The sequence below is a fragment of the Watersipora subatra genome, chromosome 6 (genome assembly GCF_963576615.1).
Source record: "Watersipora subatra chromosome 6, tzWatSuba1.1, whole genome shotgun sequence".
NCBI classification, from domain to species: Eukaryota; Metazoa; Bryozoa; class Gymnolaemata; order Cheilostomatida; family Watersiporidae; genus Watersipora; species Watersipora subatra.
This window is the reverse complement of record NC_088713.1, coordinates 4,659,760-4,683,608: the sequence shown is the minus strand read 5'-3', so window position 1 is coordinate 4,683,608 and position 23,849 is coordinate 4,659,760. Positions and strand designations below refer to the sequence as shown.

The 23,849-nt window shown below is 34.9% G+C and overlaps 1 long non-coding RNA gene across 2 annotated transcripts; it reads right to left on the bottom strand.

Moving 5' to 3' along the window:
• Positions 1-258: 258 nt before the first annotated feature.
• On the bottom strand, positions 259-22,063 carry LOC137398594 (uncharacterized). 2 transcript variants are annotated; one of them, XR_010978973.1, is made up of 7 exons: positions 21,967-22,063; positions 19,381-19,437; positions 17,569-17,625; positions 15,403-15,535; positions 12,310-12,426; positions 4,701-4,838; positions 259-1,228 (listed from the first exon to the last, which is right to left on the bottom strand). It is a non-coding gene; the product is annotated as an uncharacterized lncRNA (long non-coding RNA). The 2 variants fall into 2 exon arrangements; XR_010978974.1 differs by lacking the exons at positions 259-1,228; positions 4,701-4,838 and adding an exon at positions 10,434-10,470.
• Between the last annotated feature and the right edge of the window lie 1,786 nt (positions 22,064-23,849).

Below are 23,849 nucleotides of genomic sequence, written 5' to 3'. Positions count from 1 at the left end.
GCCAACAGAACCTAAGAAAACCGATTTGCAGGCACATCTGTGTGTGCTTTGATCTAAAGTTTATCATACGTATTATTCATAAAATTGAAAACCTATGCTTTCCCTTAATAGCTTGTTAGTGGGCATGCATGGCAAAAACAAGCACTTTGTCCATTTAAAAAAAGTTGTAATAAGTTGCAATAAACGCTAGGATGGTATTGACATCATATAATTGGTATTGAAACCATCCTAGTTGTCAAATAGAAAACTTTTAAAACGTATATTAATTAAAACAGTGCATATATTCATGCTGCCAAATATGCCTGGTAGAGTCAGAGACACCCAATTTTTAAAACATAAATGTCAAACATGGGAGATTTGCATACCTGTGGCCACATTTATTACTTATAAAATTTGATTTAGTCAATTCATTGCTACTGAGGCAAAACTGGGAAATATAGCATATGTGGGGCCCTTTGGATTATAAAAGGTTTCAGATAAGAGCTTTCGATGAAACCATGCAGTAACATTGAACACACTGTGCAGATTGCATGCATGTATATCTAACTCGCATTTATCAACATTGGTCAGCATATTTCTTTAAAAAAGCCCAAACTTACTCAAAAGGAAAAAAATTGACTCTTTAAGCAACCCCGTCAAGGAGTTGAGTTTACAGAAAAGGAAAGCTCAATATAAGTACGTCAAACAAATTGCTCAAGTGAGTGCAACGGTGACAAATAAAATATTCTTAAAACACAATGAGTTTGTATAAATCTGAAAGTCTTTAGTGCAAATGGAGCAACCTATCAAAAGCAGGCCAAACAGCTGTTACATTACCAAAAGATTAAAAATCAAAGCATTCACAAGAATACCATAAAACATTTATCAACAAAAGTGGACTATTTTATTTCTGTCAAATAAAGCTGTAGAGCTTCAAAACACTGAGCTCTATAATTGTCTTGCAAATTGTGCGACCATCTCCTGGCACCTCGAGTATAATGTGTGAAGTTGTGGTAGCTGTAACTAATGGCTCTGCACAACGTTTAAAATATGATTTTAGCTAGAGATCTTAAAAGCGATTCGCAAGAGAACTTTGTTGATTGTAGACACGCCCAGCTACAGAAAGAACTTTAAGGTTGGATGTCATTCCAGTCACTTGATGCCTTTTTGGAAATTGAACATCAACTTGTTGTTTGAAGGTTAGGCAATCTAGACCACTTTGCCTCCACTGGTAAATATGCTGCTCTACCTGCAAAGAAACCAGTTATTAACCTGTTAGTATAGTTAAAAATTAGGAGAATGTTGAACACTACTCATTTTACAGACTTTCCCAAGATATCAAACCAGCTTTAAAACAATACTGACTAAAAAGTGTGCTCCATCATGTTGTTTTAGAACGCTTAGGAGATTGGCCAGAAACTTGAAGAGTAGGCTTTTGCAGCTAGCTATATTGGTGGCTGTACTAAATGTAGGTCACACAGAAGATGCTTTCCTACTGAAACTCTGCATAATTATGTTTGCCCTAAAGAGATTGCAGTTCTCACTATGTTGATGTTATGCCTAAAACAAATTAACCTAGTAAGCCTTAAAAAATTCTTGTTTCGATGTTGTTAACACAAGTTAACTCAATAAAAGTAAAAAAACAACAAACATTATCATTAATGCTTTCTTTTAAGCTAAAGCTTTTTTGTCAAACTATTAGGTAAGAATGGTATCTTTTAAATATAAAATGTAATGAATAGTTGGGTTAAGAAAAGCTTTATTTTACAAACTAATAATTACAGTGTTACCATTCCTCTTATTTTTAAGCAAAATGCACCAAAATCTACAAAATTTTACACATTCAGCCTGTACTGTGATGAGAACCGTGTCTGTCCATATAAAGCCACCGTTGGATAATGGAAAAATATTGCATCCCGCTGGATTTGAACTTGCAACATTTACCTTGCTAGACTGACACTACAAAAACTATGCTAATTAACCTTGTAATAATTTGCAATATTTGAATGCATAAATATTGCAACTGATAATCTTTTACAGCACTCTACACTGCCAGGGTATTTGTTGGTACAAGCCAAGTTGATTCAAAATCTTGAGCTGAGTAAAATTCCTAACTGTCTACACGGTCAATTTTTTCCATGCACAGATTGACTATGAGTTGTATAAAAGTCCCTTTTCATTCAGTTGGCCTTTAACACTGTAAGGTTGGTGTGTATGAATATGCCTTTCACTGCAATGCATATATGTACAAATTAAGCATAGGGTTACTGCCAGGTTACTCTGCAAAGCAGAGTTGTCCTCTCGTGCACTCCAAACAAATCCTAAATATTTAGGATTATACATTAATCATTAATTATATAGACATTATTGAAATTCTTTAAATAGTTTAGAAGTTTCTATTAAAACAGATTTTCAGCTTTTGTTTACACCATTTAGTCTCTGCTTATATGATAAAGCTACTCTTTGCCATTAGCATGTCTGTGCAAATGCACTCGTTTATAACAGTTCATCTTCGTGGACTATTTGAGATGACCAAAATAAATTCTAGGTCAGCAAAAAATTTAACTCTGATGCTCATATCAACTGATTTGACAATTAAAAAACATTCAGTTTTGAAGGTAGTAAACATGAATTTGGAGATCAAACAGAAGGTGAGGTGAATAAAAGCCACAAAAGACAGGCTGATACTTGTTGCGGCTAGCTAACAAAGTAAAATCAGTGTCTGTATGACTTATCATTTATCCATCATCGGGAAGAGCTTGGGAGCAAGATAGATTTTGATGAGACTAGATATCATGACATTCTGCTTGGTATATACAGACGGTCTCCAACCTACGAACGAGTTACGTTCCGAACAATTGTTTGTACAGTGAATTTGGTCGTAAGTTGCTTCAGTGCTATATTTTGTATTATACCTTATGCTTAAGGCCTACATGTATATAAGTATATTGAAGGTTTATATTAGTATGTTTAAGGCTTGTATAAGTAACCTGTAAATTGGTTTGTACTGAAAAAACTTTTTAATAAAATGGAGAGAATACTGTGGTGGACGCCGGGCCATGACACAGCATTTCTTATTGATCGTATGTGTTGTCCTTTTTTATTATATCGTTGTTTTAATCGTTATGCTAGAACTTATCTTTGTTGTCCTTTTTTATGTGTCGTCCTTTTATTATACCGTTGTTTCACTCGTTATGCTATTGTTATATCTGATATCATGTTATAACACTATCATTTATCGTCACTTTTATTGTTGTCATACCAACTTGCTAGCGGTCCTATTTATTCACCTTGTTAGCCGGTGTTCTCACCGTTTGCCGTTAGGACGGAACAGTTGATATTACTGAATATAACGGAGCGCTCTCATTTATTTGAGCAGAGCAGATAGATGTACGCTCCTCGAATAGTGAAATTTCCTTCGCTAATAAAAAAGCTGAATGAAACTACACACACTCTCTTCTTTTTATTTATTAGTCTAGATCGTGCCAAGTAAAGGTCGGCAAACTCCTTTACAATACATACAGGAAAAATAAAAAAGTTCTTTGCGCACTTGGAGATACGTTCACATACTAATGCCCTGCAACGAACTGGGCAGAGGAAGGTGGATGCTGGGTGATGCTTCTATGTAGCGCCTCTTTCTGCCGCTAATAAGTCGGTAATACCGTCGGTATTATCGATGAATATACGCGCAGACCTGTTCGTATGTACCGTTGTGTGTAACTCGAATGTTCGTAAGTAGGAAACCGTCTGTATTAACACTCCAAAGCTTTCACTGATAGATCCCCTTCAAATATTTCTGATTTCTTGCGAGGCGAATCATTTTACATATTTTTGACAAAAATGACAATCTCTAATGACAAACTAGTTTAACAATGTATTGGTATCTATAATAGCGAACCCTATGCATCTCATCATTGCTCAAGTTTGGCAAGAATGTAAGCAATATTTTTAAGGACAACTATGAAAATTTTGTTAATAATTTTGGGAACTTTCACCAACTTGACACTTTACCCTATATGGCATTACTTATGTTGGTCAAACAAAAGCTTTACATAATTTATTTACATTGAGAGGAATTTGCGTTATAATAGGTATACATGTACATTATAGCAAAATTTGCTGTACAGCTATTCCAACCAGATAAAAATCTGACCTATGCCCATACTACAAAAAATTCATAATTTGAGTTAAAATACTTGGATTTAAGTTAGAATATGACCTAAAAGTCAATGAAAGGAACTTAAGTTTACTTTTCACATAGGAAACAAATACATTATGCTTATGAAACAATGCAAGTGTTTTGGCCTTAAAGTTTGGCTTATTAATGTATATACTTAAAAACATTACTTTTTATTTTGTGGGTTTTCACTGTCCACAAAAGACCCTGGTCCCCGTTAATCCCGAAAATTGAATGGTGACTGCAAAAAACAGCTATGACAGGCCGAACAGGATTTGGAACAAAAGGTACATTTCTCACAAACAGAGATTGTAAATGGTACAAAAATGCAAGTTAAGCAATACGAGTGTCATTCAGAGTTAAAAAAGCTATAGCTTGTTGCATACTATTAGATACATCATCCAAATACATATTATTGAAATTTTCGGACTAGCACAAAATTTTTCATATCAATATTTGTAAAATACATTTAAAAAAATATTGTTTTTCACCAAGGTTCATTCTATGTCACTCAATATTTTGGTGTTTTGACACTCTAATTTACCTTCACTAAGTTCCTTTGTCCGCTCTCCTCTGACCAGAAACCTCCCCAAATATGTAAGCTTTTGTAACCTTGAATCGCCAATTCTTTAGATAACTTGTCTAGCACCAGAGTGGGTGCAGAACATGTTATAGCAACACCCTGCAATTAGTAATAACAAAATAAAAATATCACATTTTTTGAATGAATGATTTTCCGATTTAAATTAAACTCTTTTCATAGCTAATCAATTGAAAGCTCATTGCTTGCTGCAAAAAAGGAAAAAACTGAGCAAACAGAAGTGCATCTGATATTTTAGCTTATGACTCTCAATCCCAGCTTTGATATTTGTCACCATTGTGATTTGTAGGCAATAGAAGAACGCGAGTTAAGCAATGTAAAAACTTATTCATATTCTATTAAAAAAAAGGACTTCAAATATTGAAGTGGTATTTCAAAAGCAATTACTCATTCGTAAAATTGATAGTCAGTAGTCTGACCCTGATCTGGACTTGGCTTTTAGATATTATTGCAAAGTAAAGTTTAGAGCTGGTCACCATAGGTTTTAACTGTGAGTTTCAGTTCCTATCCCAGACACTATGCTTACATATAGTCTGTACAAGTGCTATCATCAGTGGACAGGCAACCAGAATGCAAGAACATGACAACTATAAACATGCAAGGGTGAATAGGAGCTGTATACACAATTAAAATAAAGCAGTTATTTCACAAGGCATAGTCCAATTTGTAAAACGGAATAACTAGTAAATGACATTCAACTAAATTGTTGTTGATGACAGCTCTGCACAAGCTTCAGCTAAACATTCACAGATAATAATTACATAAGAAAATACACAAAATAAAAAGCAATAATACTTAGTCAATACTAAGAATGATTATGAAGTTTAAGAATATTAATCAAAATTACGTACAGTGGCACTCGCATACCGTTGTTGCTTGAAAGGTATGTTTCCAAAAGAAAATCTTGTCATTTTTCTAAAAGATTACTAATGCTTAAAGGTTGACTTGCAACAAAATTCACGCTACAGTTATTTGGTATCAAAAGATTCACCATGTCTTACTCTGTTGTGTTGCATGTGCAATATATGTAGAAATGTGATAACATGCTCTTAAAAGCTCAAAAGCGAAAGGTTAATCGCCGCCATCACGAAATTGCCGAAGATTAGAATCCCGTTCCAAACATGGGTCAAATGGAACGTAGCTCAACAAGATGGCTTCTGTTTACACTTTCATGCAACCTCATTCATTCAAATATTTTCACAATTACACTTCACGCATTCAATGAAACGATGTCTATTGTCCTCAAGCATCTGTTTCCTCATCACTGTATTGATGTCACTTTGAGCACTGATATCTCAAAACCTACCGTAAAAAATGGTTTAATTTTTAACCTTAGCTCGAAGGAATGCATATCATCATCTGATAAGCATGACAAGCCTGTTGGTCACCTGTGATAGTCAAAAAATGCTGCGGAAATTATGCGCGCTGTTTGGCAGGAAGCATGGGTCACATGATCAGATTGCGACTAGACGATTAGATCAACCCAAAACAAAATTGTAAACTAGCGAGCATCTATATTTGGTAAGAGCTCTTTGGCGAAACCCAAAGTTTATGTCATAAATTAGTGCTACAAGAAGTTTTATATTGAGCCTTTTACGGAACTTACAATTCATGTGAGAAGATCACGTGTCAAAACAATAACCAAATCATTTTACTATGTCAGAGAAATGAATTGATTCCAATCTACGGCGGTTTCGGGATCGCGGAGATTAACTGTTTCTTTTTTAGCTTTTAAGAGCTTGTAATCACAGTTCTCCATATTTTGCACACACAACACAGCAGAGTAAGCCATGGTGAATCTTTTGATACCAAATAACCGTAATGAAATTTTGTTGCAAGTCAACCTTCAACAAGCAAAATGATAACAAGCTCCAGTACCATGCATTGACAACTTGGGCAGCTAAGTCGTACATGCAAATCAGATGAGTATTTTACGGTATTTTGGAAAGGCCAATAATTAACCAATATTTGAGTTTTCATCAAATTAAAGTACATTTAATGGGCCATTTTAGCAGCGCAAAGAAAGCACATTTCTGATGACCATTTGCACCAATTTAGGGCAGGTAGTAGGAGTGAAACAAATTGGTTCGACTTATTTTAGTCAAAAATGGATACAAGTATTAGCCAAATGAAAGTTTGTTACGGAAAGTTCTATCATAAGAACATAATTTGAAATAAATTCTATAATAAACCTCTTGCAGTTGCTTCATTTTGTCCTGCAAACACATTAAAATCTGTAATAGAAAACAAGACACCTATACAAAATCAAAACTGGTAGTTAATTTCTGTTAGTGATGACATATTTTTTATTGTAGTTCTACAATAGCACTATAAGTTCCAAACAGTGCATTAACTATTAATATGTGTCATGATCACAGAATTCATGGTAAGTCGGGATTACAAGATTTAGCAAACAAAATTTTGATTTTAGCCTAATTACAGCAGATTATATGGTCAAAAAACTGAAGCACGTTTACCATTAGTGCAAAAACATAGTTCCAAGAAAACTGGTATTAAAGTTTGAGAAACGAAAACCAATGTAAAGTTTTGTTTACATTTCAAAACGACATAGCAACCAATATCAAGATATTGTGATATTTATCTAGATTTCTGTACTTGGATCCAAAAAACTATGCTGAATTTAAAAATCTAAACAGATTTTAGCTGGTTGTCAAAGAAATAGCTGTATATTTATAAGAAAGTGTATTACTTATTTTTGCAGATATTAAAAACAGCTTGATTGTATCGCGATATTGGGCACACCCAAATCATCAACCAAATCTTTAGAAAATTAACAACAGTAACATATTGCACACCATCGGTCACTATATACTTCGACCTTGCAAACTCGAATAATTATTCTCATAACTAAATCTGATTATAATTTTATAAAAATTGAATAATTATTCTTATTATTAAATATTGTAGTAATCTTGTAAGAATCGTTAGGAAAATATCACCACAACTCCCTTTACTTTCACTGCTTTTGACATCAGTTAGTATACCAAAGTACTCATTACAAGCATCCAAAATGTCAAAGTTACCTTTAAAATCGGCAAAAAAGAAACAATTATTTTTAGCGGACACCATTTTTCAGTACTTCTTGTTTAGCATAGCAACGGTTTTAAGTTTTTTTTCGATAGTAAAATACTTTTATTGGCTAAACTGACTTCAGATTCAGAAAGATCATTATTTGATTGGTCCAGACCTACAGGTTACAAAATTTGTTACCAATATTATAAGTTCAGTTGGTGCAACTTCAAAGTCGAATAACTCAACTTCGTGATTTGCGACTTAACCATGTTTTCTGTGACCGCAACCCAAATGATCTACCTGCTGATAACTTCAACTCCTTTACTACCAAATGGATCTCTCTACCGCCAAATAAGTGTTTCGTGAAACTTAATTTCTAAAAGAGTGTATAAATGGTTATAACTTTACACCCCAATTGTTTATTAACAATATTTTTATAGCAAGTTTGTCAGCATAAGTTTTTATGTTAGTTCATGCCTCCAAAAATATTACAAACGAGTTGTCGAGTGAGAGGGACCACTTTTCGTCCATTTTGAAATTACTGTGAGGTAAGCACAAAACTCTAGTCGGATGATTTATGAATATTATTAGTTTACATGTTAATTAATCTGATGAACATAATTACTCTCATTAGTACTATTGCTTAATAAAGTTGCTCAGTCTATAGATCTGAAGTTAGTAACCATTTATGGCTGTATTGCTTCTGAAATTACTGGTCATCAGTAAGAAGATTTCATAAAACAAGTTTTTGCAAAGCAAAACTATGCTCAGGTTGTAAACGCATTCTTATTTGCTCAACATATGCAAATAATAGCTTTTTTCAATCAGGTATAGATGTAATAAGATAATTTACTAATTAATCAGTAATCGGAAACAATTTGTACAAAAGCTTGCTAAAGCCGCATCATGCAGCACTTGGCCATACAGAAACACATTGCCAAACGAGCTGTACTATTGGTAGTTTAAGAGTTCACACTGAAACAGCTTCAACATAAAATTAAGACATAAGAAATCAGTGCAAAAACTGCTTCGTATTACATCTACTTCATGCCTTGTTGTAATTGAGCATCATACTGCGTGCACAATTAGGAAAAATGGCTGCAAGATCAAAATTTACCAAGTCTTTAATTTGTTAATGAAGCCGTGATAAAAAACAATTTAGACAATTTATGCAGAACTTAAATGCAACTGCATTTCATCAGCATTTTTATAAGCAGGCTTAGTGTAAAAAAAACAGAGTAAGAGCCATACTACAAGTTCATGAAGTTTTGAACAAATTGTTACTTTACCCTTCAATATGTTGTAAAATGCTAAGACAAGGTTAAAAAATTATGGACGCTGTTGGAAGAGAGAACGTTTCAAATGCCTCTAGATTTCATAAAAAAACAGCTAAAAATGATGGCCAGGGTTCTTGAGGACACTTTTATTTGTATGAAAGATTGGTAGATAGAACATTATTACACAAACAGACAATTCCAGAATTAAAGCGCAAACATTGTGGCCATAAAGGGTAAATAAAAATTGTTTCAAAGTAAAAGCTAAAAGGCTATTGTGCCTGGTAGTAGTAGCATCATTACCATATCATTTTTCTATTGAATAACGTAATACACTTTTTATTAGAATAGAACAGACTTTGGTACATTAATTTGTCCTACATGTGATGGCTCTTATTAAAGACCTAATTTTCACCAATGAAGTGTGCCCTCAGATTAAGATGACCCTATTTATGAACCACACCGCCTATCAGAGTTTTTTAACATACACATTAATCAGCAGAAGGTTTTACGCCTAATGTTACCGACAAAAAATCTAAAAAGTGTGTTGCAGTATGAGCTTGGTCAGGTTCTCATCCTCTTTTGCTGATACAATAGGTAGCAATCAGTAGTCCATTTTCCAAAGGTTTATTTATTGCCCATTTCTAAAACCTTGGTAGCTGTAAAGGTCTAACACAGCTGTTTATTGCAATAATAAACTGTAAAAACAAAAATAACGATTCTCAAAAAACTTTGGTCGCTGTTGGCTGTTAACATGTTTTCTATTAGTTAGATGCAGGATGGCGATTGGTTTTTTCCTATTAGGTACACATATGACCGGCTAACTAATTGCCTACTCACTAATAAGAAATGTTTTGTACAAATATTTTTTAGCGCATTGCTCTTGGTTATAAGCGTACATTGTGCTGAGCTGCACTGCGCAGCCTGTTGTACGCACTCAGTTAATGGACTAGACCAAAATCTGATTGTGTTTTATACTTTTTCCATTCGGAAAACCCAGGCTACACTCATTAAGAAATACATTCAATCTTTAAAAATGGTTAATATTTTAATACTTTGATATTGTATTTGTACAATTTAAATATCAATTGTACATGCCACTCCATACATGGTTATTTTGCTTCATAACTATTGTTTTACTGTTTTTTGCGGATTGTCAGTGCTATAGTATTTTAGTGTAGCCAACTACCCAATGTAATGACTGCAGTCTCCAGAGCTCACTTTAGTCATCAAAGCCCAATTTAATTATCAGAAGATTAGGACTACAAAAAGTAGAGGACTCATCAACTTACCCTTCAGTTTTTCAAAACACTTGTAGGCCAATATGATTAGTTCTGTGAGAACATGATTAAAGAACAATAGTTCTGCATGGTGAGCTCATCTTCGTTCTCCAGATTAAACAACTTCTACAAAAGAACAAAGATTTTAACATTGTATAAAAAAATAAGTTGATGAGGACTTTATGCACAGAGTCTATGACCACCTTCAATTTGGTATTGGAAAAAATGTTGAAAGTGAGCTACCGTTAAACCTATATTTGAATGCACCTTGATTTGATTGGCACCGCTATTTGGGACCACATCAGGAGATTGCTTTGAAAATCGAGCGCCATCTTTTTAATGAACGCCAACTCTATTTGAGGAGGTAAGTTACCTTATTAGTATATGTATAGGTTTAGGTATATTCGCCTTTTGTGAAAATATAGCAAGGAGCTTTTAAGGTCCAAACACACTAGGCGATTTTATTGCAAGCGTCATGAGGGCGAAGATATCGCTGGTGCGTGCATAAACACACTCAAGCGATTTACTAGCAAATGATATAATGGGCACGCTCACAAACTGCCAATAAAAATCTGTATCATTAGTTTTTTCGGAGTTGTTGATAAATTTAGGCCAGTCAAAATGTCGTCGTCTAGGCTGCAACATAAACAACCTCCACATTTGTTATTAAACCTATCTCCCTTTCAAAGAGTGTACACTGCCTACACTACAAGAAGACAAAAGAAAAACGATTCTTGTATTTTTAGCTGTATTGTTTTTACAATTTTTTATACATATTTTATTTTGTAGTGGTTTTTCATATTTAATATATTAAATATTTACCATTCTCAAGATGGTCAACCGGCGCAACGATTGACTCCGGATGTTGGTTTTCAACTCGGTTTTTTTTAAATTTTGTTATGATGGACAGAACTGGGAGTGGTATTATTAAATTCATGAACAATTGAGTGTTCGTTCTGAAGATGTTTCGTAACAAAATAGAAAATTGGAGCTGTTGTACGTTGTTGAACATCGGTAAGAAATAATTACCCGCCGTAAAATTACATTCTGGTAAGAACTAACCAATCGAAATGCATCTCGTTAGCAATAAAGTTGTGTAGAGAAATTCTAGCTTTATCGCTCTGCATGAACACGCTGAGTGAATTTTAACGCAGATTAGCTCTAACGCAATATCGCTCTAATTATCGCCTAACTTGTTTTCACCTTAAAGCCTGGTTTCCATATGACAACGCAATGATCGCGCGCGGCCCAGCGATCGTGCGCAATGCATTTCTTGGGCCGCGAGGCAGTGTTTCCATATCGCGCGTAAGCTCCATGCTTGCATTGGACAGGGTGGATATTTTCCTTACTTTTTCGTAGGAGAGACATAGTTCTTCGGAAAAACTGACCTCCGTTGCGAAATTACGCTGTCATATAAAAATCAGGCTTACTCTTTCGTACGGGAGACCGATTTCTTCGGAACAAAGCCTATCGCTGGAATTGTGGGATAGGTTGAAAAGGTTTAGCGGTGTATTGTGGGATACATAATCGCACGCACCCATCGCAAGGATCCATTCTGTTGGATACTTGCGATCAGCGTACGCACGTCGCGCGACCGTCGTACGTTGACGTTTCCATATCACAACTGGCCTACGCACGACGTCGTGCGCCTTGTTGCGCGCCTTGCGCTGTCATATGGAAACCAGGCTTAAGAGAATGCTTCAGCGATAACACTTGTTCTATTGAGTCAAATATTCTACAAAGCAAAAAATTACTCTGAATTTGTTGTCGGGGTTTTATAAAAACACCATTATCAGCTTTTCAAATGTCTTAACCGCCAGTACATCAGCAGTCATAATTAAACATTGTCCCAAAAACAAGCGGCCTCAAACTGCCTAAAATATCGTACTAATCAAACATTCCATGTTAAGTGGAAAGAAAATGGGATAAACTACAGCATTGAAATTAAAGCACTCTCACACTCACTTCATGAACAGTTCTGTCAAAATCTTTACTGATAACTCAGCTTGCACTTTTATTCCATAAGTGCCAGAGTCACATCTAGGAGCAATAGGTCGGCTTTGCGCTAGAGGACAAGCAAGGCTAAAAGTGATAAAAATTAGATAATACACAATAAACTTTCAAGTTCAATTAGTGATGAGGGAGCAAAAGTATCCTACATGGGAGCTATTGCACACTTTAAACATGATATTTGTACCTCACAAACTCACATGGTCTTTTAGAGTAAAGTAGATGCTCCTATAACGTATACCTCCTATAGCATAAATTCTAGAAAAAGTTGGGCAATTTTGTGAAGTTTTTGCTTCGTACCGCGTAAAAAACTCCATATAACTTAAAGTGTATCATCGGGCGAGTTCTAAAGTTTGATTTGAGTGTTAGTCTGTCTCGCCACACCTGCGAGAAAAGAAAGCGACATACAGCGGTGTCAAAAAGTATTTGTCCACCTCAAACCTCACTGCCCATTTTAGGTAAATTTGTTGTAGTAGTCATGTAGAGGGATTAAACCCTGACAAACCATGCATCATTTAAAAGTAAATTAACATTAGATCTTGTTGACACCATCAGTAATAAAATTACGGTTAATCAGGGATCAATAATCATTTATAGGCCAATCAATGTGAATCAGTGCTTATTAACTCATTTTCAAACGCAATATGACATTATTAATTTTCAAGTGGAATATTATCACAACAATAAAGATCCTGTTGGACAGCATGTGCAGCAAAGGTTTACAGTTTTGCTTGTTAAAAGAGGAACAGCTAGAGATCCCAGAATTCATACCAGCGTCAACATCAACCATGGATAAGAAATGTGTCAACGACCTCATCATTCGCCTGCATACGATGGGCAATCTGAGCAATAGAAAAATAGCGAAGAAGCTTAGAGTATTTCAATCTAAAGAAAATTAAGTGGTAAAGAAATGAATGCAGCATCAAACCACCAAAGATCTACCACGATCAAGGCGTTTGAAAAAAACAGCTGTCCAACATGATTGCTGGTTTCAGATTATGAACACTCAAGCGCTCGTGAGGCTTGTTCACAGCATGCCTAAGGCTGCAGAATGGTTATAGTCTGCAAAGGCTACCAGATAAAATATTAAAATGCAAAACAACCCCAATGGCTTTTTTCTGGGCCCATAACAGTACAAGACTGTTATTTTCAATTTAGAAAATAATTAAAGAAGAGATAATAACGAAATTTGCAATGACATATTTTCTGGTATGCAGTGCGAAGTAGTAGGCAGCGGTTGATACAATAGAAGATATTTGGCAATTTTAAAATCTAGTTATTTCTATTTTTCAGCTCATTAGGATTGTTTTGATACAGGGTTTTATGTATGCGGTGCAAAATATTTCCAAATTATGATGAATTTATTGCAGTGCTACACTTACTTAAACAGGCAGACAAAGATTTTTTCCCCACACTGTACATAAAGCATTATACATATAATACATACAATTTCCATGACATTCTGACTCTTGTGATAATTTGTCTGAAGTGACAACGGAACAGAGAATAGGTACATGTAGCAGTGCAATTGTTGATAAATACTTTAAGGCTATTGGTCGGTGCATCTGAATGTCACGAGTTGGAGTTGCAATCTTGAGCTCTTAAGAACGAATAGATGACGAAAAGGTACTATCGCTTTTTTATAGTGAAACTATTTTTTCTTAGTCAATTGTTGTAAGTCGCTGTTGCGCCAAACTATGCGCTCTTCATCAAATTATTGTCAAATTACCACAATCATGGTCTATTAAACCAATGAGGTTGATTATGAAAAGTTGTCGATGAAAACCAATAATACAGTTAAGGCACCGCCAATACATTCAAAAGAATTTAAGTCGGATTCTCACATGAGCGAGTTTGGAAAGGTCCTGAAATGGTTTAGACAATTTACATGTATGTTAACATTCTTATAATGAAAAATCCTTATCATGTAAACGTTCCTAGAACTGATCATCTCATTTTAGCAGCGCCTACTGTACAGTCATGTCTGATATGAGAGCAAAATGCATTCTGGGACAAAAGCTCGCAAGTTAATTTTCTTAAAGTCCTATCTCAAAAATGTTTTTTATATAAATTAACTAAAGATAAATTATTGTGTTGCCATCCTCTAAAAAACTACCAATAAGAGATATTACAATGAAAAAATACATGATTTTATCTATTCATGCTCTATACCCATGCCCCGAAGGCTACAAATACCTATGTAAAGGTTATGGTCTGCATTAAAATGTAGCAGTATTATGTACAACATAATTTTGAGTAGTGGCAGTATGCAGCAGTCCATACAGTAGCATACCATATGGAGTTCTTACCTTTCAGAGAATCATAGCATTACTGATTGTGAGAGAGAGACCTGATGCAACACGCTTGGTACGCTACACTTTTGTGGCATCGCATAAACAAACTTAAAGTATAAATTTAATATAACTGAATTCAGCTTAATTAAACATTCTTGAAAAAAACATTCTGATCTTATATTAGAGCTAATTCTATTTTTTCTTCATTTTAATTTTTAAATCATCTCTTCCTGGCTGGAAACTTCTCGATTTGCTTATACTCTCATTTTCAGCCAACCTTTTTAAAACAAATCTGAAGCAGACCTGACGGGAAAACCAAGTGATGTAGTTTCCGTAACTGGCCTTTCGCATCTTTGGGCATTTAGTGATACATCAAAAACCACCTTGCAAGCTCGCATCTCTAATTTTCTAGAATTTCAAGGCGAAAGTGGGTAGTGAGATAGTGAATGGTACAGAATTTGTGTAAACATAAATTGCTTGAATTCTTAAATCTATTTATTGGTTATTGTTATATATATATATATATCAATATATTTATTTTGAAGGTTTGGGGTAGACTGACGCAATCTTCTGAAGAATCAATTGATTTCCTATAGCCGGTTTGTGTATTGACTCGTGTTCGCTTCAAATTCTGTATCATTTACGATTTTGCTACCCATGAAAGTTTATTATAAGTTATGACTAATGTGTTGAGAGTATATGGGAGGTCATTAAGTACAAAGCCCATCAAGTCAAGTAGTCAATGATGACTTACCAGCTGTTCAAAATTAGGTTGGGTACGTGTCTAATGACAGGGAAGAAGCGTTCAACTGACATTTATGATCTACTCATCGCCAAAATCTTCCGGAAGACAATGCAAGGAAGAGGACCTTGATGACCGCCCAGGCCTATATAGATGAAAGAACCGTGAGTCACCACCAGTTTGTATGTCAATGAATTTGATATAGAAATACATAAAGTGCTGGTCAAATGAAAAGCAATACATGAGATGTTATGGATGAATAGCTATGCAAATGGCTTTGTGCTAACCCTTGGTATGAAATATTACCCAAGCCTGTGTCATTAGACAGCAACCACATTTGCTAGTTAAAGCTCTAATTTTCAAATAAATTAGACAATGCTATGTAAATACATGTAAGATAATATCATAGTTGTTAAATATAAATACAAACTTGTAAAAATCCATGATACGAAACCGAGTTTTAACCCGTTGATCCTTGCTCGATCTAATCAATGCGTGTCAGTAAACCTAGACAATATGTCCAGCAATCCGAAGTTATTAATTTTTTACCAAATATAGCTAAACGTGCTAACAATGCAATGATATTTGGTGAAACAGCAGTACAAAACATCGGACAACCTACAGCAGATGTCATCAAACAGAAAAAAACAGTATGTCACCATTATTCGGGCTAAAACTATAAAAGTTTGCACGATTTTAATTACTCATTAAACATTTACAGATAATATTCATCCATAGCACACTCATCATCCTTTCATGACTCAAAATATACTGGAAATTTATATTTATTATCATAAAATTCCACATTTGTATCACAGTCATTTATGACCTACCAGCGAATGAGTCATATTGATTGTTTCGCGATATCATTCTAATAAAATGTGTTATTATAATGAAAGAAGTAGATAAAGATAAGTGAAAAATGTTACAAATGGAAGTGAAATTCAGAATCTAACATCCTGCAAAAAAATTAATTTTATTAGTTTTTGCTGTTGCTTAAAAACATATTTTGTAAACAGAACCATATGGAAGCCTGTATTCCGCCATTAAGGTTTCTGCCACAGCCTACGCAATTCCGTAATACCAGCTGTGAGGGTTCAGAGAGCTAACATTGATGAGATACTGCATTATTTACTGTTTTTCTTAGTATTGTTCCTTATACCTAAATTGTAAAAACAAATGAAAAATAATTTTCTTTTGTTTTGCAGGTACAACTACAAAAACATTGACAACAAGCGTGATAATCTCAAATCAGAAGATTGGAGACTAAAATTATAAAAACACTACACCATTCTATGTCATTTTAATTGAACAAGTTGAACTGACTGAAACATGCTACATCTCCGGTGTTTTTTTTTGTAAAACCTAACTTAATACATGACACCAGCATAGTCAGCGTGATATTTAAATGCAACTATAATTATTTCCCGAGTTGCATTAGTCCATAGCAAGCATAGTTGCTGAATATTGCACATCTTTCAAGTGGAGTAAACCCAGCACTTATACATTCTGCTCAAAGAGTTCTTATGCCAAATCTCAAACTCAGCAGTCAAAATTCTAGCCAACAAGATAAAAATACTCAAACTTTTAAATATCAAGATTTGAGAGAAGATAATTCCCGAATTTCCAGTGAGTATAATACTACTTTTTACTAACAAAAGTCAACCAAAATACCATGAGAACAGTAATACACAGTGTGGGTAAGGTTAGTCGGCTAGGCTATTAAAAACTAGATGAAATCATAATTGTTATATACAGGGTTTAGCTTTATAAGAGGGTCAGTATGATGTAATCTCAAGAGTTCAAAACTTTCAAGTTGGAAACATTGGAAAACATTGAAATCAATGTTCAGAGGCTAAGCATGACACTAAACCACAAAAATTTTCATTTTAATGTCATGACCAGAGCTATATTGATTGCTATTTATGATTTTTGTTATGTGGGTCTACAGAAAAAGCTATATTAAATAGTACTCCACCCTTTCCTATTACAATTAGTTAAAACAATATGATTTTTAAATTTCTTGTTGGCATGAGTAACAGTAACAAAATAACAAGAAAAGAGGGCGTTCAGCTAAAGACTAAGACACAGTTGTTATCAAAATTATAGACCATATAATTAAACCCTGAAAATAAAATTGAAAAAGGAGTCACACTGTTTTATCTTGTCAGCACATACCTGCAACCAAAAGCAAGTCAGGCATCATAGCATCATTACGAAACACGATTGCAGAATCTACAGAAAAAAAAGACAATTGATTGTGAGCATGCATTCATGTTGACCAAGATAAGTTAGTCAGTACATCACAAGTTAGACAAAGACACACGAGTAACGCATGTAAACAAGTGCCAGCGAGGTGTTGACAGTGGCTGATGGGATTAGCCATTTCTCTGAACTAAACAATCACCAGCCACGCTATTACATAATGCCATACACTCAGCTATACACAAATGGATGTTTAAATAATGCTAGCTACTAGATTATGACCTTCAGTTCTTGAACTGGGTAATGTCTGGCTCTGAAAGCTAAAGCTTGCAAGATACAAAAGGTGTCCCACAGCACATTGGAGAACTATCAAGCAAATTTAGTCATTGATTTTGCTAATGCTGCACACAAATTTGTTGCTAACTAGCATATTAATGTGTATACAGAGAGCTTAATTATTTTGCATGTATCTGTATCATGGTTCAAAAGCTAAGCTTGCTGAAAAATTATTTAGTAATTCATATCTACCAAAGCATTATGAATTATAGCAACTCTCGACTACTGCCAATCGCTTGACATTTCTACAGTTTCTTCGGCTTTTATGACTACAGAGGTTTTTTTGGTTTGCGATTAGGTTATCTGGAGTGTTCTTGTCCCTGCATGCACATATATCTTTTTTGATCACTCAAACCTTATCTCTATCTCTTCTTCGAGTACATAGAACAGTTTAAGTGTTGTTCAATATATATACTTAAATTGTAATTTTACAGGTGAAAATAACTTTTTATCATTTTGCAGGTAGAACTACAAAAAACATTGGCGACAAGCGTCAGAATCTCAAATAAGAAGAATGGAGACTAAAATTATAAAAACACTACACGACTCCATGTCATATTTAATTGTACTAGTAGAACTGACTGAAACATGCTATATCTATGGTGTTTTATGTGTACAACCTAAATTATTACAAGACACCAGCTTAGTCATCATGATATTGAAATGCAATTATAATTATTTTCATAGTTGCATTAGTTCGTAGCAAGCCTGGTTGTTGAATATCACACATCTTTCAGTCCCAGTAAACCCAACATTAATCCATTCTGTTCAAATAATTCAAGCACCAAATCTCACACGCAGCAGTCTAAATTCTAGCCAACAAGATAAAAATACTCAAACTTTCTAATTACAAGATTTGAGAGAAGATAACCCCATGAATTTTCAGTGAGTTTCACTGCTAGTGCCAAACCCTAATTTGTACTAACAAAAATCAGCCACAATACAATCAGGACAGTACTACACAGTGTGGGTAAGGTTATTCGGCTAGGCTATTAAGAACTACATGAAATCATATTTGTTATAGACAGGGTTAAGCTTTATAAGAGGGTCAGTATGGTGTAATCTCAAAAGTTCAAAACTTTCAAGTTAGAAACATTGGAAAACATTGAAATCAATGTTCAGAGGCTAAGCATGACACTAAACCACAAAAATGTTAATTTTAATGTCATGACCAGAGCTATATTGATTGCTAATTATGATTTTTGTAATGTGGGTCTACAGAAAAACGCTATCTTAAATAGTACTCCACCCTTTCCTATTATAATTAGTTAAAACAATATGATTTTTAAATTTCTTGTTGGCATGAGTAACAGTAACAAAATAACAAGAAAAGAGGGCGTTCAGCTAAAGACTAAGTCACAGTTGTTATCAAAATTATAGACCATATAATTAAACCCTGAAAATAAAATTGAAAAAGGAGTCTCACTGTTTTATCTTGTCAGTACATACCTGCAACCAAAAGCAAGTCAGGCATCATAGCATCATTACGAAACACGATTGCAGAATCTACAGAAAAAAAGACAATTGATGGTGAGCATGCATTCATGTTGACCAAGACCAGTTAGACAGTACATCACAAGTTATGGTGTGTTTACACTGGCCAGGACCGACTCCGATTAGGTGCCAATACTCTGACTCAGACCGGTACCTCAGACATTTCACGTATGGGTGCCGACACCGACTCCCCTTTACATTGCAACGATCGAACCATTTTTTTCGGTACCAACAGCCAATCACAGCGCTTCGCCGTTCTGACCTTCACCCAACCACGCAAAGACGAATACACATAAAAATCAACGCGTTTGATGTGGAAAATTATATACTAGTACTACACTATTACTACTGCTCCTACTACTATCGCTAGAAGCAACTACTGAATGCCGAATGGAATCTTCCGATGACGATTAGATTTTGTTGATGGCAGGATCAGCTGCGGGAGCTCTGACAGTCTGTATTATATGTAATTATATGTTTGTATATATTTTATGTCTATAATTATTTTATTATATGTGTTTTCCTTTTTATTATAGCCTTGTTACTCGTTAGGCTATCAATTGTCGTCGTTTATGTTGTCATATCAACGCACTAGCGGGCCTAATTATTGGCCATTTCAACATTGTTACCTGGTGTTCCTACTCAGTTCCGTTAGCCGGAACGGGCATTTTATTGTATATAAGGGCGCAACGCTCACTTAGTAGACAGAGCGAATGGCCGTACGCTCCTCGGCTAGTAAATTTCCTTCGCTAATAAAACCTTGAATAAAATCACACTCAATCTATTTCTGTATGAAATAATTTAGATCGTGCCAAGTAAGGGCCGGCAAATTCCTTTAAAGTAGTACATGTAGTTGAACTAGTAGTAGTACTAGTAGTAGTCATACAACTGGCTATTCACTTTTAATTAATTTAAATAAAAGCTCACTATCAGAAAGAGCACTAGGGAAAGTTTAATGACAGTCTCCTAGCCTCTCATTAAACCTAGCCCTTTGTTTCATAAACTTAGAACTGCCATTAAAGCTTAGGCTCATTTAATCAGAGGCTCCTAGCTTATGATTGGCTGATGAGCTGCTGGGATTCACCAACACCGACTTTCAAATCAGCACCAACACCGATCTCTCTGCTCACACCTACCGATGCCGACACCGACTCATCAAATTGGTCTGTGCTCGACAAAATGGGTGACAAAATCGGCCAGTGTACACGCACCATTAGACAAAGAAGCATGAGTAATGCATGTAACAAGTGCCAGCGAGGTGTTGACAGTGGCCGATGGGATTAGCCTGAACTAAACAACCCCCAGCCATGCTATTACATAATGCCATACCCTCAGCTATATACAAATGGATGGTTAAATAATGCTAGCTACTAGATTATGACCTTCAGTTCTTGAACTGGGTAATGTCTGGCTCTGAAAGCTAAAGCTCACAAGAGACAAAAAGTGTCCTGCAGCACACTGGAAAACTATAAAGCAACTTTTAGTCATTGATTTTGCTAATGCTACACACAAATTTGTTGCTAACTAGCATATTAATGTGTATACAGAGAGCTTAATTATTTTGCATGTATCTGTATCATGGTTGATTAGCCAATCAAAAAAATGTTCAAAAGCTAAGCTTATGGCAAAATAGTCATTTTGTCTTAAGTAATATCTGCAACTGGGAATATTAATAATATCATTCAATAATATAAACATCCATGGTAAAAGATTTTTCTCATGTCATGCGTATCTAATATCCTTCACAAAGCCTTGTTAGCAAAGCTGATGCTACATGTAGTTCTAGCATTATACAATGTTGCTCATTTTACATCCATTTTTCGTCCTAAATTTCTATACTGAAAAATGAACTATTGCTAACTTTTGCCTTGCAATGGAAGCTTTGATAAGCATATGGTACGGAAATAATTTTTGTATGAATACTACAATATAAATTATATACCATTTCACTATTCAGTTCTTAAACATCCTTCTGTAAACCATATTATTGAAACAGTTGCTGTACATTTTTGAATCCCTTGAAATCTTTGAAAAGTTGAAAAACTTATCATTCGCGACCTTGAAGCTTTAATGTAAAGCATGCATCTAGCAACCAGTTAGCAAGACAACATTTTTCTGTAATCCATATCTACGGAAACATTACCAAGGATAGCGACTCTCAATTCTTGCAAATCACTTGACATTTCTACAGTTATCTTCAGCTTTTAAAACTACATATGTTGTCTTGGCCTGCGCGGTCAGGTGAGTTTTTGTACCTGCATATTTTTTGCTCCCTATAACTTTATATCTAAGCATTCATAACAGCCTTTCTCTTCTTTGATTTTCTGCTTTTCAGTTGTTATACGACTAACACATATATAAAGTCAGAATGACGGCGTTAAAAACATGAACATGAAATAAATGTTAGGCTACAATCATTCAGGCTTCTAATAAAAGTCCTAATTTTTTGTTACTTTGGATGAGTGACAACCACAAATTCTTTAGTTCAATGTAATCCCCAAGGTACATGGTAAGCCAGAGCTAAAGCATAAGCACACATACCTGCTACCTCCACTATCTGTCCTATTTCTTAAATAGAGTTTTAGCCTATCCTTGTTTGTCTAAATCAGAAACTAAAGCTAAAATCCTGACTGTAACGAGATGGAATGAGGTAGATTTACAGCCTTACTTAGGCCTGGTTCAAACCAATATGGCATCTAAGACACGCGTGACAGAGTACCTGTTATGCAAGCGATCGCTCATGGACTACAAGCTCAGAGTGCGCGACTATTATGTCCTACAGAAAGAAATGTCGTCATTTGCGCAATTAAATTAATTTGATGCCCATACGCAGCTACACAATTTGTTTGCTTTCCAGCTGTTGGATACATAATGAGTCGAGATTACGCAGCTGTCCCCAGGTCTGAACCCGGCCTCACCTTAGCATGCGCAGACAAAGGAGTGCCACACTGATAATTTCAAGATAAGATAAACTTCACTACAGGATCTGTAAATTTTTGATGGTTTTAATTTATACGCTACCACGTGCACAATAATATATATATATATATATATACAATATATCATTATATTTTTAAAACAACAACTGCAAGAGACTTGCCAAATCATTAGTTCAAAAGGCAATGATGAAAGCGGGGATGAATTTGAGCACAAATTTAAAAAACAATATATGCATAGCGCATAAAATGCTTTAGAAAAAAATATATCTGAAGCATATAGGTGTCTTTTAATGCTTTTTAAATGCTTTCTGGAAGGCTCACCTATCTGGTATGTCTATGAAATTTATTTTAAGACTGCAGGGCTTTCTGCAATGCTTTAAAACAGTATACAGTTCACAAGCTATCGGCATGCTTAATCCATCATGGCTAACTGATTGTCAATGACAGTAGTTTAAAAACACTGCTACATTAGGCAGCAGTAAAAACTTTTGTTAAATCTTTTCTTTTTCAGTTTAATATATATGATATCTGAGTAAATACAACATCTTTAAAATTTATTGAAAGCCTTTTACTAAAAGCATTGGAGTAAGTAAGAACGTCAAAGTTCAGAGTGACAGTGAAATGGCCTTGCCTCAATTAGTGTGTCTCTATCAAAGCCGGGCACTGCTACACTTTTGCTGTGTCATTTGCTGTTAATTTCTCTCAACCTTTGTCCAGCTGGAGACACTCCATAGGTATTACGTAATTACTCTCGCATTGAGGGTCTGCTGCGCCAAATTGGACATTCACTGATCCCCATAGCTCGTTGCTCTGGAGTGATTATTTCTAATCACAATCATTCTAAACATAGATGTTTGGATTCATCAAATTGAAAAACATTTAAAATCCCTAATTGGAAATTATGCAACTCCTATTAAAACGTACATGATAATAATTGAAAACTACCGTACGATAGAACAATCTTGTGCCAACACAATCTGTTTGAACTATTATAGCAATAACAAGTAACAGTTATTAGCGGAGAACATTGGCTAACAGAACATTTCAGGGGTTGATGTAGATCTGGCCATCCATAGGAGCTTATTTGAGAATTGAACAATGAACCACAGTTTGAATGCCAGGAGTTCTAATTGAACAGGCAACGGCTGTCTAAAAAGATAATGAAACTTATGAAAGGTTGGGAAGTTAAAAAGGAGCCTAGCTTAATCATTCTCCAAGTTTGTGATGACAGCTCACACCTAAAAAACAGAAGAACATTGTTTGGTTTAATCCAAACTTGTAAATACTAATGATTGGATCCGATAAGCGCCCCTAGCCCATATAGGTTGCTGTTTTTTTAGGTTTGGCTAACAGCTGAAGCCAAATAAGTAACTAATGTATTATTATTATTGTACCAGAAAATGTGGCCAATATCTTATTATTGGGTTATATAACATCTATAATAGATGTTATATAACTCAATTATAAGATATTGGCCAAATTTTA